General features: G+C 41.3%; 2 protein-coding genes across 2 annotated transcripts in view; one reads left to right on the top strand and one right to left on the bottom strand.

Moving 5' to 3' along the window:
* The window catches only part of SYN3 (synapsin III), a 199,298-nt gene that overhangs the window by 84,528 nt on the left and 98,501 nt on the right, over positions 1–16,269 (top strand). The gene's annotated exons all lie outside the window — the stretch shown is intronic.
* TIMP3 (TIMP metallopeptidase inhibitor 3) overlaps positions 1–16,269 on the bottom strand; it is a 35,769-nt gene that overhangs the window by 10,051 nt on the left and 9,449 nt on the right. The window lies entirely within an intron of this gene.

The raw sequence follows: 16,269 nt of genomic DNA, 5'->3' as shown, positions 1-16,269 counted from the left end.
TATTTTTGGGACAGTCCACAAAAAACGTACTGCTCCATCAGTCCTCTTTGTAAAAGTTTTATCCGTCAGCTCCACAGTAGAGGAGCTTAGTGACATCATGTAAGCAACAGAAATGGCTTAATTTTTAGAAAGGCTGTAGAACAGGAGATTGGAAAAGACCAAAAAATTCCATATAAATACCCAAGAACCTTCCTTCCCCCCATCTTTTTTTTTTTTTTTTTTTTTTTTTTTTGTCGTAAAGAAGATATTGAGCACTTTTGAATAAAGCTTATGTTGGTACACAATTGCAAATAGAGCACCTCTGCTGAGTATATGACCCAACGGTTCCAGACTACTGAAATCCAGCAACTAAAATGGACCAAATGCATAATTTCCTCTGAGCCTGTGAAGGTTCTGATCATAACTCTCTGCACAGGGCAGAGGTGCTGCTTTCACAGCAATTTTTTGCAGCATTCTGTGTTTTGCTGAATGTATCATATTAATGCATCACAGAACACCAGTCAGTAAAAAGCAGGAAGGCATGGAAGGGAGACAAAGAGGTGGAAGTGCTACTTTGCAAGCAGGAAAACTTAATGAGTTAATATTTGCATTGTAACACTATAAAAAGGCAGCAACAAAGTTGAGGGACATGTTTTGCTAGACAGGCATCTCATTGCATCTTAGCTTGTTTAGGTTTCAGCCGTAAGAGCACACTGGAATAAATGGGGAAAAGAGGAGGCTGGAGGCTAGAGTTTTTGTGCACTGCCTAGACCAAATTAATGAAGCAAAAAGCTTGTCCCAGCTTTCTGAATAATCTGAAGAACAGATCTAAAGGAAGAGGCAGGTCTGGTTATACACACCAGGTTCCTGGAACTTAATCCATGAGGATGGTGTGAAATGAAGACAAGCTCACTCTGCTCTGATTTATATCCTGTGCTTCAGCCAGACTTGTCAAATAAATTTTAAGCTAGGTAAGACAGCCTTGCTGGCTTTGATTCAAAGGACCAACAAAACCTTAATTCACTGGATGTCAAACTTCATTCTTAATTCTTTTTTCAAGCTTCTATTATCCAATGGCAGTAAATGCCAGTACGATTTTATTGATTCTGCTATTTAACAAGTTGTACGGACTTCAATTTACTCCCTTCTTCAAAATTTATTAGCTACACTGAAGCATATCCTTGAGGACTGAAAATACCTTAAAAGAACTAAGTTCTTCCATTTGTTGCCACCAACCACCACAACCATCAGTGAAGCTACAAAACCCAGAGTGCCTAAGAGTCAGTGAGAAAGAACACAATTTCTTTGAGGTTTTGTGAATTCCAGAGCACTTCACTGATGCTGGAGTCTATAGCAAAGGGTGTCAAAAGTATAACCTTCATCTATTTGACACACTGAAGTTGAAAAAACAGGTCTTTGCTCAACACATCTGAACTTGGCAACAAAATTTTGTATCTTATTGACGATGATAAGAAACACACTACAAGGCAATACTGCAAAATACGAGAGCTTCCAAACAGCACAGAACACAGCATAAAAGCTGACAGGCACATTCCCAATTGCTGACAAAATATCTGAAAGTCCATTTTCTTCATGTACCTCAGTGCTATCTTGGCAGCCTTTTAATTTCTAGTTAAGAGTAGCACAGCCACTTCAGAAAGAAACCAACTTTGATTTATGGACTAATCAACAGCTTCACCACAGGACCAAAGGTTCAAAATTAGCATCTACGCTAGCTCATAACAGCATCCCAATTTCAGCTAATGTTAACCTTACAAGCTGGTAGAAGGATCTGTGACTGGACTAAAGCCCCTGTATTTTCAGATTATTGTTGCCCAGTACAGCTGGTACAAATCATGATAGCAAATTCACAGAGTAAAAACCATGAAGTATCTTTATGTGGGCTGGCATTTCAAGCCTTCTGTAAATGGAGTAAGCCCTCCATATCTTGGAGACATTGCCTTCATCACTCACATGATAACTTTTCTAGGTACGTTCCTTCCAATACCAAAAAGCTAGGAACAAACAAACAAAGAACCCTCCTGCTTAATTTTTTCCCATATAAAAGAAAAAAGTCGTTGCTAGCCAAGGAGCAGAGAATACTCCAACTTAAGTTTACACTCTTTATTTTGTGAGACTGAACTCCCACCCCCTGAGGATTAGATGCTTCTGGATAACGAGCAAAATGCTGGAGGGACAAGACTGCTCAGAGGTTGCTCTTGCATGGCCAGTTTCATCAACCTAAGCCTCCCTGCATGAAAGCAACTTGGAAATCTGCTCAGAACCAAGGTCCAAGCTGCAGATCTGCAGCCACACATTTCCCAGGTACTGTCTTTGCTCTTTCAAATAGCCACTCACCAGTTATACTGCTGGACCACTCATCACACCAAGTCAAAAGATAAAGAACATTGTTCCTAACTGAGCAAGGGTCATGCATACTTGCCAGAGGAACAGCCTCAGCTAAGTATTAGAAATTTATAGTATTTCTGCAGCAAATTCAGTCTGTGTTATGCTAATGAAGCCAACTGTTTACTTCTGAGGACTCATAATGCTTGAGCAAAATGAGGCAGAAGGTGCTGTGACTGCTCCCCTGAACTCCTTCCCTCTCCCTGAAGTCTATTACAGTCCTGCTATTAGTGATGGGAAACTTTATCCCACACAAGTGGTCACCAAAATAGCTGCATATTTTTAAACCACAGTTCCTTTGAAGTACTGCCTACGAAAATACTCCAAGATGAATGTTTCTCAGTACTTTGGGGTTTCAGGTCAGGTCACTTTGTGGGACTGGAGCAGTTGGCAAGGTCTCATGAGTGACTCGTAATTATTTATGAAAAGTTAAATTAGATGAGGATATAAATCTTGATAAGATAAGCATGGCAGCCACACTATGATTCAAAGAGAAGAAAACATAAGAGCTGCCTCTCAACATTTGACATGATTTAAAAAATGAACAAGAGAACAGAGAGAAGGAAAACTGGATATATAAATTCTTAAAAAAAAATTAAGAAAATAATAACCTGCTGTGTTTGAGGATTCAAGAAACACATATAACAATGTATCACAAGTGGTAAGCATATTTCTCTTTTCCCTTGCCTTTTTATTTTTTTAATATAAACTAGACTGGTGCTTAGGAAAACAGAGATGGTTCAGATTTGCCACAGCTGCAAACAGGTCTGTATCACACTGGCACCTCTAGTGTGGTACAAACTGTCTGCATAATACATACAAAAATTGCATATTTTTCCAAATGGCACTGGATGAGGTCTTATAAAAAGCAAACAAATTAGAATGGTGAAAAAGGCCCTATATGCACTTTTATTTGCCCAAATGCACACACATCTAACTCTTTACCTTTATCCCTGGCCATTTCCTCAAAAATTCATAGGAAGAATAGGCCTAAATGTAAGATAGGGAACAGAAGAGGACATTGGCTTTACAGCTGAGATAGCAGAAGGCATTCTTTTCATGAGGCAAGGAGCAGACAAATAGGCAATGACTGATGTGAGGCAAGTGGACATGTGAGATATCAAGCATTTGCCAAGCTGAGGAAACAACATGGTGAAAAGACTTGTAATTACCAAGTCATTTCATCCAGGCAGACACCAGCTCCCACACGTGTAGTAGCTCTTTTTCTCAACTGAAAAGCAAAGGCATCAACCCCAGCCTGTATCCCCTATGTGGGCCACCCACTAGATGGCGACACTATCACAAACCTCACCTTCCCTTAAGCCGAAGGCAATGGTACCTGCTCATGCTACCACCACAAATGCAGCTGCAGTCCCCACCTGCACCACAAGAAGCTGCTGCTTCTCATACGAGTAGTTTGGTTGTCATCCATCAAGAGTCTTTCAAGTGGAGGCACACACCCTTTAGAGACCAGGATTTTCTCCAAACCCATTTCCCTCGTGGCTAATTTTTTATGAACAGTAAGAAATGTTACATTTAACATTGTTTCAGGGATTTTTTTTTTTTATAGGTGTGCAATATGAGTGTTTTTAAGTGACAGGTTTGGCTGAGACGCATGCTCACTGCATTTAAGTGGAAGATGTAGAGGATTCATGTTCTTTACCAGTGGAGACACAGGGGACAAGTTATTTTCCTGGTCCCTTCTTTGACATCCACATAGTGGCAAAGTAAAATATATGGGGCCAGCAAGATCACCAGGAGGCTGAAGAAAGGCTCCTATCCTTATGGCACTGAACACATCAGGAACTGGAGAGAAAAACCAAGTCCGAGCAGGATGGTGCACTTGGAAACGCTGCCTTAACACTAGACACAGGATATGCCGTGGAGGAGGCTGCCATTTTATTCACTCAAATACCAGGGCTCTTTGCAAGAGCAATTTAATGAGAACTTTGTACCAAGCTTACTAGCAGCTCTCTCATACAGCCTGCCTCACAAAAACTCCTTACTGTGTTGGTACATGCTGAAAGGCTCACTTCACGTAGGGCTAAGGCAGCTTGTATATTTAAGACTCCTGAGCACACCTAGCACACTACTGAGGTATTAGTTTATCCTGGCATTTATTGTGGTGGTGTGTGCTAACTTGGTCCAGGCAGGATGCTTTTACATACAGATTTTCTAACATTGGTGCTGCTAAATAAACAGAATTGCTGGGTCTGTCTTGCTCTCTGTCACGAGCTGCACTCCTTTTCCCACTCCCCCTGCCTGATCTGTTAGCAATTATTATGAGCACTCAGCCTCCCTAAAAACAGAGGACCATAACTCCAAGTGCATTGTGTCCTTTGGACTACAAGTCTGGCCCAGCTATATGCAGCCTCTTGGGAATCTCTATTAAATTGCTTGATAGCATTAGGTTTGTATGAGAAGCAAGTGGGTGGTGCCTGCTCTGGAATGGGGACAAGAAAACAAACTCTCATCCATTCCTCAACTTCCACAGCAAAGCAGAATGGAGAGGGAAATGTTGATGACAATCGGGGATTCATGAAAAGGGAAAAAAACAGATGTAAGCATCCAGTCTGTTTGATGATATGTCTATACTGAACATCACCTCCTTCTACTTAACCAAAGTAATAATTCTTTTACAAAACAGAATATAGAACTTGAAAGCTTCCTGCAAAGAAGAAAGCTGAAAAAGTACAATAGAGGAGCTTTATTTTCCATTGTTCCATCACAACCTCCAGTCAAAGCCACATGAGAAAGCAAACCTCTTTTGCTTTGTCTTAGAAGAAGCCAAATCCAGCTGTGCTGCTACACAGCATAACCAGAAAACTTCATCAAGAATGAAGAAAAAAAAGCTAGTGAAGTAAGCAGTTTGTTGCTGGCTGCCTTCTTCTCATACTCTTCACCAACAAACTAGATTTCATTACTGACAATCCAAATCTTGACCTGTTGCCTTTTCAAAGCACTCTAAGAAGCACTGATGGAGAAAGAGCAGCTTGACATCAGTCACCTCCACCAGTTAAGACAGTTGCCACACAAATATCATGTTAGAAAGGACTTGTGCTTATTTCTGCAACTGTGTTGAAATATTAACAATAAAAATCTAAATAAAAAACAGGAAGGCAAGACTCCTAGACAGGTTGGACCAGATGATCCTTGAGGTCCCTTCCAACCTAGCATTCTATGATCCTATTATGATAATATCGTTCCTTTCCATTTTCTAACCAGAACTATAATATTTACTTTTAGCCTTTGTTTTACAGATTAAAAAAAAAAAAACAAACGTTCCCTGTGGCATCACAAGGCCATTTGAAGGCCACCCAAAAAAGTGGAAGGCAATTAGATGGCTTCACCCAGGCCCAACCTCTGTCTAAAACAAGTGATCACAATTGCAGTTGCTAACTATTAATCTGGTTTCCCATCCCTGAGAACTCCTGTTTGCATAACAAGCTGAACTGGTTGACTTCCAACACAGCAAAATAAGGAGTGATACAATTCTTTCATGCAAGACTACTATTCCATCAGACTTCCCATCACTTCAAATCATGTAAACTGCTCTGGAAGGGCTTTACTTAGGAGAAAGTTAAACCTCCCAGCAAGACCACAAACTAAAGACGCCAGGTTGCATAAAACAAGCAGAACTTGTTTTCTGCTTGGCATTTCACCTTTACCTTATTAACTATATACAATTTTTTTGATGGCAGCAGTAGTAAGCATTTTTCTCCTTCCCGTATGGTGCATCTCACCCTCTGGCAGCCCAAGCTCCTTTTGAAATATATTAGAATCAGAGACAAAGCAGAGATCTTTGTTAGGTAAGAAACTACATATTCTCTTTTACATATTTCATTCAGGTTCTGATATACAATTTGGTTGAAGACTTTTCAGCTGCCCAGCACTGTCTCTGCATCTGACTGGTATTAGCTCCCTTGGCTTTCCCACCATACACAGATGGTCTGTTTGGAGGGTAGAGGAAAGGCTGAAAGGAGGAGGAATGAAGGAGGGTTCTAAAATGCATTTATATCCATTTACAAGTAGAATTTTCTAGACTCACGTGTAGAGGGCACATTTTGTACCAAGGGAGACTAGCTTCAGGAATACCTTGTGATAAACACAGAGAAGCTGAAGAAACAATTTTATTCAACAATTAAAAAAGCATCTATTGTTACTAGCTATTACACCCACTAAGCTCAGGGAAGCCAGGTAGGCCCAAGAGATTAGCTAGAACAGGGAGAGTGTAGCTAGCTGAGTCACAGTAGTGTATACATCACTAAATTAGTCTCACACCTTTTGTCAGTAGAATACTCTAGGTTTGTCACAGATGTAAGCAAGCAGAGACACCACAGACTACATAAAGACCACGCCTACAACTTTGAGAAACTCCTGGTAAAATAAAAAGAGGGACCAGTGTCATTCCTGCCAAGTAGCCACTTCTCCATCTCCTTTTTGGCAGGCTTTTTTTTGCACCTAAATATTTTTTAACTAGTTATGGAAAGCTAGAACTCAAGCTGTAATCAAAAGGCAATAGGCAAGTATCAGAGTGAAGAAAGGAAAAGTGATACAAATGGAGGAAGAGGAAGGGAGTGTCACACCAGCAGAGTACAGTAGGATGGTAACCTTGCACCTCACTCCAAGGGATGTTTTCAGCAGAGTGCCTCATTTTGTGCCTCTAACAACTGCCAAAGAACAAGCTGCTTTTAGCCAGGGTTAGCAGTGTTGGAAAGATGGTTGTCAAAACCAACACACAAAAGCATTTCCAAAGCCAGCATATAACAGTGGATAAAAATAACAAGCATATGACTCAAAGCTGGTCAGGCAACGAGCAGCTCAAAGCACCTTTTCCACTTTCATTTGGTCTACGTATGATTTGCACAGTAAAATCTAACTCAGTCCTCACTTCCAGATCAAGTCATTCTAGACACAGCACATACAGGATGAGAGGACACAGACAAGACTCTGGTTTCTCATAGCTCTTTGCAGTTGTTTAAAGGAGCCACGGGTCTAAGCTTTCCACTGAGAGAATATGGCAAAGCTGAAGTGAGACCAATTAAGGGCAAATGGAAACCATATGCCATTTTAATGAAACAAGGCGCTGGTGTGCATGGCTTACTGCTGCAGGAGCATTTACTGCCTGAAAGGAATGTGCTTCTGGCATTGATCGTTTCCCAAGCCATCAAGTGAGCAGTAACATGGAAAGCAAATTGGAGCATATGGTGAGAGATTAATTGCCTTAAGAAGTACAGTTAGGGGAGCAGCCTCTGCAGGGAGAAAACATGTCCTTTGCCTCTGATTTAGTGATACAGTTGCAAGTGAGGCTGATCTTCCATTTCCACAGGTGATAAACTCCAAGAATGAGTGCTAGAGTGGTAACAACAGATTGAATGGTATTTTAACAAACCTGCTACAATCACAGATATTCTTTTCTGATTCTCATGGGGCTGATGTTTACTCCCTTGAGGTCTTGGGCACTACTTAAAAAACAAAGTACAAAGCAAGGATAATATAGAGTCCTCAAATGCAACGCCTGTTGCTGCAAACACTCAAACAACAGTGCTTTTAGGTGTACATCAAAATGGGCACACAGTGAGGAGATCTGAGGCTGAAGAGGCCATAGAGACACATCCTTTAATCCATTTTTACTTTTTGACTCCACATCTCCCAGAAGTTTCAGTTCTTAGCCTGCCAAGCTCTAGATAAGTTATTCTAACGGGATATGGTCTTTGTTTCTGCAAGCTGTTCTGTCACAATTTGAGATCTAGTTCTCAAACAAACCCACTATCTTCACCAAGCAGCCACATACATCACAAGAGAAAAGGGAAAAAGATGCTCTGACCCAGCACTCGGTCATATATACACTGAATGTCCAGGGTTGAACTTGACTAACCTAACCCTAACTCTGAGGTTAGGGTTAGGAATGTCCAGGGCTTCACATGACAGCAAGACACTTCTAGATGGATAGATACACAGCACTGGCACGTCATGGCTCCTCAGCGCTAGATTTCCTCTGTGGGACATCAGGAGTTAACACCTGTAATAAATTCATCAATGTATTTTTCAGGGAGGCAATAGAAAACTCTTGAGCCAAATCTGCCTTTTTATTAGTCTTCCTTAACCCACTGTGCAGCCCATGAATGCATTGGGAGCTCACATCTAAACGGTCCAACAGGAGGAGGAAGAAGGAGTCCTGCTAAAGAGAACATCTGAAAGCAGTTTCCTTCTGTGTATTAGAAAGAGGGCAGCTCTGACAGCCCATGGAAACCTTTCAATGCAGAGAGTATCAAAAGCCACAAGCCTGGATACTCCCTGCTTCAGCAACTTACTTCAGAGGGCTCTCCTTGCTTCAGCACCTCGCCCAGCTGGGCCTGAAGCCAGCATTCTGTGAGGAGGCTGCACTCCACTGATCACATGGTTTACATTCAATTTCGCACGTAGGAGCTAGAGAGGAGGAACTGTTTGGGAACATGTATAGATTTCAAGGGTACTGGGTGGGCCTGCAAATTCCTTCCTGCATTAGAAAACTTGCATTAAATTGACAGGCTAAGCAGCTGTCCAAGCCAGAGAGGTATACATATTTAACGAGGTCAGGTCTGTGTGCTGCTCTGCTGATCCTATTTGCACAGGACTTAGTATTAGGCCTGCCTGACCCTGGAACTAAACCTGCATTCAGACAATTTCTCCTGAGAAAAGTCAGCACCTTTGCACACCATTCTTAAGCCATTATAAATTGTTCAGAAGCTGACAGCCCCTGCAGACTGCTCATTCGCACTGGAGGTGTCCATGACAAAACTCTGGTTTATCACAATGAGTAAGGAATTTACTATTTTTTTATATTATATATATTATTTATTATTTTTATGTATTACTAGCCATTTTCTTCATGTCTCCTATGTAACCACAATAATTGATACTATGTAGCTGAGCTGAGCTACATGAAGAATTTTACCCTGGAGTCTGAGCACCATGTAAAGACTTAGGTGTAGCACTGGGATCCCCATTCAGTGTTTCTTAAAGCAAGTGGAAAACCTCCCCAAGTCATGAATCAGCCTCATGTTTCACAATTCCCAGTCAGACTACAGGTCAAGCTCAGGGCAAACCTCACAATGACCAATTTGCTCATCTATCCAAAATTTTCCAGGATCCCCTGTCTTAACTGTGTTCCAAAACAGTTGTGTTGATTTATTGTGGGAGTAAGGTACCAAAAAAACCCAAAAAAGACACCTCATGTCTACAAATATCTATACACAACAACTCTCCACAAGTAGCACAAATACTACAGACTGCATACTCCCTCTGGCTCTGAAGACACAGGATTTTCCTTGTACAATAACAAAGAGCACTGACAGTAGAAAGGGTAGGCAGACACTGCCCAGTTACCTTTGTTTTCCAAACAGTTTTCTCAAGAACACCCCGATTGTCCTTCTGACAGACTGGCCAAAGCTGTTCCACAGAAAATGCAGAGAGAAAGAAAAAGTACAACCATCTCATTCTTTTATTACCCAGACTTCCTTCATATAAATCTTCAATCAAAATTTCATGTTCATGAACAACCTAATAGGCAATAATCAGAATAGATTTTCAATAGTTGTGTGTCACTACTTGTATGCTCCCAATGAAATCTTAATGAAATAGTACTCTTAGCAAAAGTCTGTTTAAGCACAGAGAATACTACTGCATGGCTGACAGTCCCTACCTACCACCAACTGTTGATTTTTTTTTTTTTGTACAACACTTACATAAATTCAAGGCTAACCTATACTGTTTCATTCCTTGTCAGTTTTGCTAATTAGTGGGGTGTTATATGAAAATTTTCAAATCTAACAATATGAATCTGAAAGAGATTTATTTAAAGTGAGCCTACCACTCAGCTCACCTGTGCTACTGGCATCTGAAAGCCTCATAAAGTATTCTTACTAAAAACTTTCATAAAATTTCAGTTTGGGGGAGGTAAGTCTGCTTTCTGCTAACACTTCTTAGTTGTCCTTGTAACTTCTTAATAAAAAACCCCAACAAAAAGTCATAAGATATGGTTGGCTACCATGGCACAGTGATTGCTATTTCTGAATGCTCTAAGGTCCATTAACTGTTTTGGGAGGCAGCAGCTCTCTGGACACTGGGCTGCTGAGTGTTTACATATAAGAGTAATCATTTCCAGGGCATACACCAAGCCTGACTGATTCCTGCCTGCCTGGGCCTCCTGAGACATTGCTGGAACAGGGACAATTTGGACAAAATAATGAAGTCCCCTTCCAAGAGCCACCTTTTCAGGATCAAGTTAAGCTCATACCTGGAACACAGGTGTAACATGTTTAAACATCGACTGGGACGGAACTAACACAAACACAAGGGGAAATACTTCGTCTCAGTTCAGAGGCAGCAGCACAGCCACAAACTTGTTTGTTCATTAATGCAGCAAACCCAAGGAGAACTGCCCATTGCCAAGGACTGGAGCAAGCAAACAGTATATGGAATTGTTTTAATGGGAATTCTCAGCATTCAGAAAAGCTAACTATAAACCCCAGACGACTAATAAACTGGAACCTCTCCCAGCTTGAGAGGTACTGTGTAATATGATCGAAATCAGCACTTCCAGAAGGGGAGGCTGTTACTCATAAACCATCAGGGACAGGATTGGTAGAAATGTTTCTGGAAATTATTTTTTCCCCCATCAAGAAACATGGTTTTACTTTAGTCACAAATTTCTAAGGAAAGCATCAACTTCAGCAAAATTGGTTTTTGTTTTTCTTCTCAGAAAAAATGAGACCTGTTTTCAGGAAATGACACCTTCATTCAAAATAGAAATTTTGAATTAACCCTTCTAAATGTTAGATTCAGATGCATTCCAAAAATTCCATGCTGAGGACCAATATTTTCATTTTTCCTTCACATTTCAGACCGAATAGATTTTCCCCCTTTCAAAATTCTCCATGGAACAGAAATTCAGATCCTCTTCAGTGAGTTTCTAGACTCTTCTTTCACTGTATAAATCAGAGGTGACAATAAGCAGCTCTAATGACAGAAGCAAGAGTAAATTCCATTTCCCCCCTCATTTTTCAAAAGTACCAAGTAAATTCACAGCCATGAGAACTTAAGGTACAGAGAACTGGTATTATTTCAAAAAGTAAGCCATTATCCCTATGACCTCAAAGAGTATCTCAACTAAAATAAGCATTCAGCATCAGGGATCGGTCGTTTAATTCACTGTGCCAACAAAAGTCTGTCAACACTGCACACTTAAAATGAACGTAGACGTACTAGAGCTATCTTTAAAAAGTGACTTAGGGTACCACACACTAATTTAACCTGTTCCTCAAGTAAAAAGATGGCCTGCTGAGTGCTTCTTCTTTGAGACTGCGGGCAACTCAGCAAGTCAACCCTGTGACAAATGCCTTCCTACTCTCTTTTTCCCTTTCTAGCTATTTCCAACATTTTGCAGTAGCATTGTTTGATTGCAAGCTACTTCCTGAAGCCGTTTCCTTCAACTGCCTGTTGAACCCAGTGGGAATCTTCCCACTGGTTTTAACTGGAGCAGGATCAGGCCCTAAATAAGTAGTGGTGGAATCCTTAGACTTACAAACTGAACAGCTGTCTCTGCCCTTCCAAAAGAGGGAAAGTTATTCCTGCAGCTGTTTTCCCCTAAGTGCCTTCACTCCAAACTGTTAACAGGACTGGAGGGAGGGGGAGAAGGTGGAATTTTAATAACCCATTAAAAAGGAGCATGGGCCATTGCTCAGCAGCTCTTTCAGTCCTGCTCAAGCAGGGTCACTGCTGCCAGGCTCAGACAGTCCTTAGGGCACGGGAAAAGTCGTCTTCTTGTTTTCACATCTCATTCACAGAATGGATAACGAGGGGGAGGGAGGAATCAGCTTTTGGGTTAATTAGCACCATGAACAGACAGCTGCATTATCATTAAAAGTTCAAGAAGTCATTAGGGTCATCACTGAACTGCAAGATGTACACACATGAACACGAGGCACACGTCTAAGCCTGGATTTTTAGCAGCCTTGATAGGCTCTGATTTTCCACTGCCCTAACACTTTGAGTCAAGAATACTGAACTGCTGTAGCTCTAAGAAGAAGGCAGAACTACAAAGGCCCTCCCTCTGAATAGCAGTTGTTCATCCCACTGGAACTGCTTAATTTCACACTTAATATATCAACTAAGAATAGTTACACAGCTTTTTTTTTTCCCCCTCCCCCCGAGAAAATCAGAAGTGTGGCGTAACAATGTGTAGTTTCATCTCAATTTCTAATATTCTGTGGGATGAACAGAACAAGTTAACAACACCAGACTATTGGTGCACACTGTTCCTTCCACAAGCAAGGACGATGAGATAGTGAAAGTGCATATTAGCAAATCCAGAAATGAGCATGCATGAATAATAACGAAAAGATAAAACCTCTAAAATTACAAGGACTGCTATTAATAAGGTTTGCAGCAGTGCTAGCCTCAGAGAGTCACAAATCGGCTTAAAACCAAAACCAACAAATTATCCAACTATGCAAAACAGCCACAGATTACATTCTCTGTGCCACAGTTCACAGTAACATTTGCTAGTAAGGGATTTTAGCAAAAATGCAGCAAAACAAGTAAGGATTCCCCTGCCACCTTCAAAACAGGGCAGGGAAGAAATACAGCCTTGAATGGTTGAAGCATTACTGGCTTCTACAGAAAGCAGACTGGCATTGCCTGGTCCTGCCAGCTGTAGCTTTGCTGCCAAAACTTTCTAAAACCAAAATGAGGCTGAAGCAACTATCATTACACTGAAATCTCACCAAAATGTTTTTTTCTTTCTTTGGGTGAAAGGAACACAGATCCTACTTGCTCTTTCTACTAAACTGGTGGGCAAACACGTAGCTAGTTCCATTCAGTCCCCGGCCTTTGCCAAAGGAAATAACTCTGGGAATACAGGGAAGAGGGATTTTTTTTGTTGTTGTTGGTTTTATTTTAACCATTATTGCTCTGTGAATTCCAGTGTACACTGGATGTCCCCACTACTGAATTTCAGTATGTTTATGACAATACTAACTGTTGCAGCAACTCTAGTGGAGATGTTCTTATAAGGAAAGAATGGAATAAAGATATATAGTCCAAAATTCAGAAATAGCATGCATCAGCATTTTGGTTCTAATTGACCAAGTTAAGATGGCTGCAGCAAGCTCTTATGGATTTCATCAGAGAAGTAAGTCCTGGTGAGCTAAGAAGCTACTCTTAGAAAACTTTAATTGTTTCCCTCCCATTCAGGACTCTGGATACTTTTTGGAACAAAAAATGCCTTTTCCATATTTTTCTACGGTGCAACCTGGTCGTGCTGCTGCCTCCACTCACCACCACAATAATCTTTCAGTAACAACTCTGGTCAATGTTTCCTTGTCAATACATATTGAGGAATATATACGGGAAGGAATCCCGCTATGTGCCGACCTCATGATGGCTTGATGAACAAATACAGAGCCCGCACAAAAATGAACCCCTGGCTGTTCCAAGACAACTATCACCCTGGGACCCTGTTCTGTTCACTCTCCCGTCCTGTCAAAAGGCAATCTAGTCAGGATATGTGTAGGCAATGTCATCAGATTCAGAAGAGGAGAGCTTTAAACAGCGCAAAGGACAAAGTTAACGTCAGTGGCCCAAACTTCCACACCACATAAAAAGACAAACAGGAAAACAGCTTCTGAGACAGAAGGGGAAGAAAGACCCAGTGCTTCCCTTTACCCTACCTCTTCCAACAGCCATTAGTACTGGAGGAAATCAGTATGACAGAAGGGCATTCAGAAACAAACATGGTATCTTGCACTGACAGGAAGGAACCTATTGGCTTGAAAACTTTCCGGTACTAGTGAAAGCTTTGTTTTCCATCCAGCCAAATACACAGGTGCTGCCTGCTTCTTTCAGTCTACACTGTTTCTTCAAGCAGTTAAACATGGTATAGGAATACAGACCAGTAACTACCTGCTTCCCAACTTGCTTGCTGCTTTTTCAAAAGGAAGGACAGGTGTCCTTGGGATCAAGGTGGCAGAGCTACTCCAGCACGCTTCTGCTAAATCATGTAACACAGAGAGATGCAGGGCTCAGATGTAGGGCTCTGTAACACATGGATTTATTACTCCTAGCTTTATAGTTCCACAATTATTTGGTGTCAGGAAAATCCTCAGAACAAAATATGAATACATTCATGATTCCCATCCTGTTGGTCTCCTAGTCAAAAAGAAAAAGAGCAAATCAGAATACCTTGGGAAACTCAAGAGATAGCTGCAACTTGAAAGCGTACCTGGGACGTAATTAGATATTCATAAGGATAACAAAAATAGACTCTTCAAAGTTAAAATAATAAATGCTTTCCAATAATTTTGGAAGGAACTTAAAACTGCAGGGTTTGAATCGATCTCTAACTACAAGGGATTAGGATGACAGGAACAGAAGGGGATACAGGATGACAGACTATCCCACATCAGGCTTCTGGGGTCTGTATTTCCTCAGGATCAGAGCACCAGCCTAGCTGGATAATGCATATGACTGTCACAGGTTCTGCTGCAGGGTGCTTGTTACAAGTAAAGATGTTAAAGGCATCATGCTGATAAGGGTCTTTCGCTATTTGCCACCAGGTCCAGTGGAGTTTCTGCTTGGGTGGATAATATTCCATTAAAAACTTTCTGTGATAATATGGGGTCTCTTAAAGTGCCACCTTGGAGTTCTGTTTGATCCTGTCAAAACCTCTATTTCTGTGCTTCTCTGTAAAGCTGCAAACTCTTACACTGTGGGGAAAAAGCAGGACAGCTGCTTAATTCTATTGAAAATATACTGCTTGTAGAGAAGATGGAAACCAACTTATTGAAGTCTGCTTTTTATCTTGATCCTTTCAGGAAATAACCAGCTAAATCCTTAATCCTTTGCCCCCTTAGAGAAGGAAAAAAAAAAAAAAAAAAAAAAATGGGGAGGGGGAGGAGGGACAGGTGCTGCTCTTCATATTCAGAGACATAAAACAAAGGGGTTAAGAACTCACCCTGACCCCCTGCACAATCCTTTCCAGTACTGAGGTTCTTGCATAGGAACTGGTGCTCTTGTCTTCCCACGCTTCTGTGTTTGTGATTTTTGCCCTGCAGGATGCTAAGGGAGGGCCTGGTATTTTGTGGCTATTGAAGTACTGTACATGATGGCTACATAAGTGCCCCAGGGGTCACTTAGCTGTTTTATTTCCTCTTGGACTGATCCTCTTCACCAGTTCATTTAAGGCATTCATTACTGCAAGTGCTATACTTTTCCATGTAGTGTGGTCCCTCAACTACCGTCTCCTGTTCCTTCTTAAACCTCTTCTCCTCACCCTCCCTCCTCCCAAATACCAGAAATTTTTCAGCTTGTAGCTCCATGCCATATGTAGTGTATAATTTATTGGAGGGAATTGTTTACTTAGAAACAAGCCTCTGTAACCTAGTCCAGAGGTGAGTATGATAAACAGGGAGACTGTTTTCATTCTTAAAGGACTCACTCCCTTTTCTCAGGGAAATTTAAAACAGGGGACCCAGCAACCCCAAAGCAAAGAAAGGACTCTGCGATCACACACTTCACACGAGAGTGCCTGAAGGTGGTTTCATACTGTCACCTCATTATACTTTAGTCTGCAATGTGCATTCCTCTTTTATTTTTTTCCTTATCCATTTCTAATTTTCATAGGAAAGGCAGGCAGAATATTTATAGCAGAAGAAGCAGGAAGTAGGAAACTGGGGCGGGTGTTTGGAAAGTGTATAAAGGACTTGGAACAGTGGGGTCAGCCTGGAACTCCTTTCCCCAGAAGGACACAGAGCTGAAGGAGAAGTCTCTGGGGAATAGCTGGTTTTCTACAGATATCCTCTGGCTCTCTTCTCCTCTACCTGTTGCCGTTCCAGCACCAGCTAT

The sequence above is a fragment of the Heliangelus exortis genome, chromosome 1 (assembly GCF_036169615.1).
Source record: "Heliangelus exortis chromosome 1, bHelExo1.hap1, whole genome shotgun sequence".
Classification (NCBI taxonomy): Eukaryota; Metazoa; Chordata; class Aves; order Apodiformes; family Trochilidae; genus Heliangelus; species Heliangelus exortis.
Note: the sequence above shows the minus strand (reverse complement) of the source record. Positions and strands in the feature narration are given on the sequence as shown.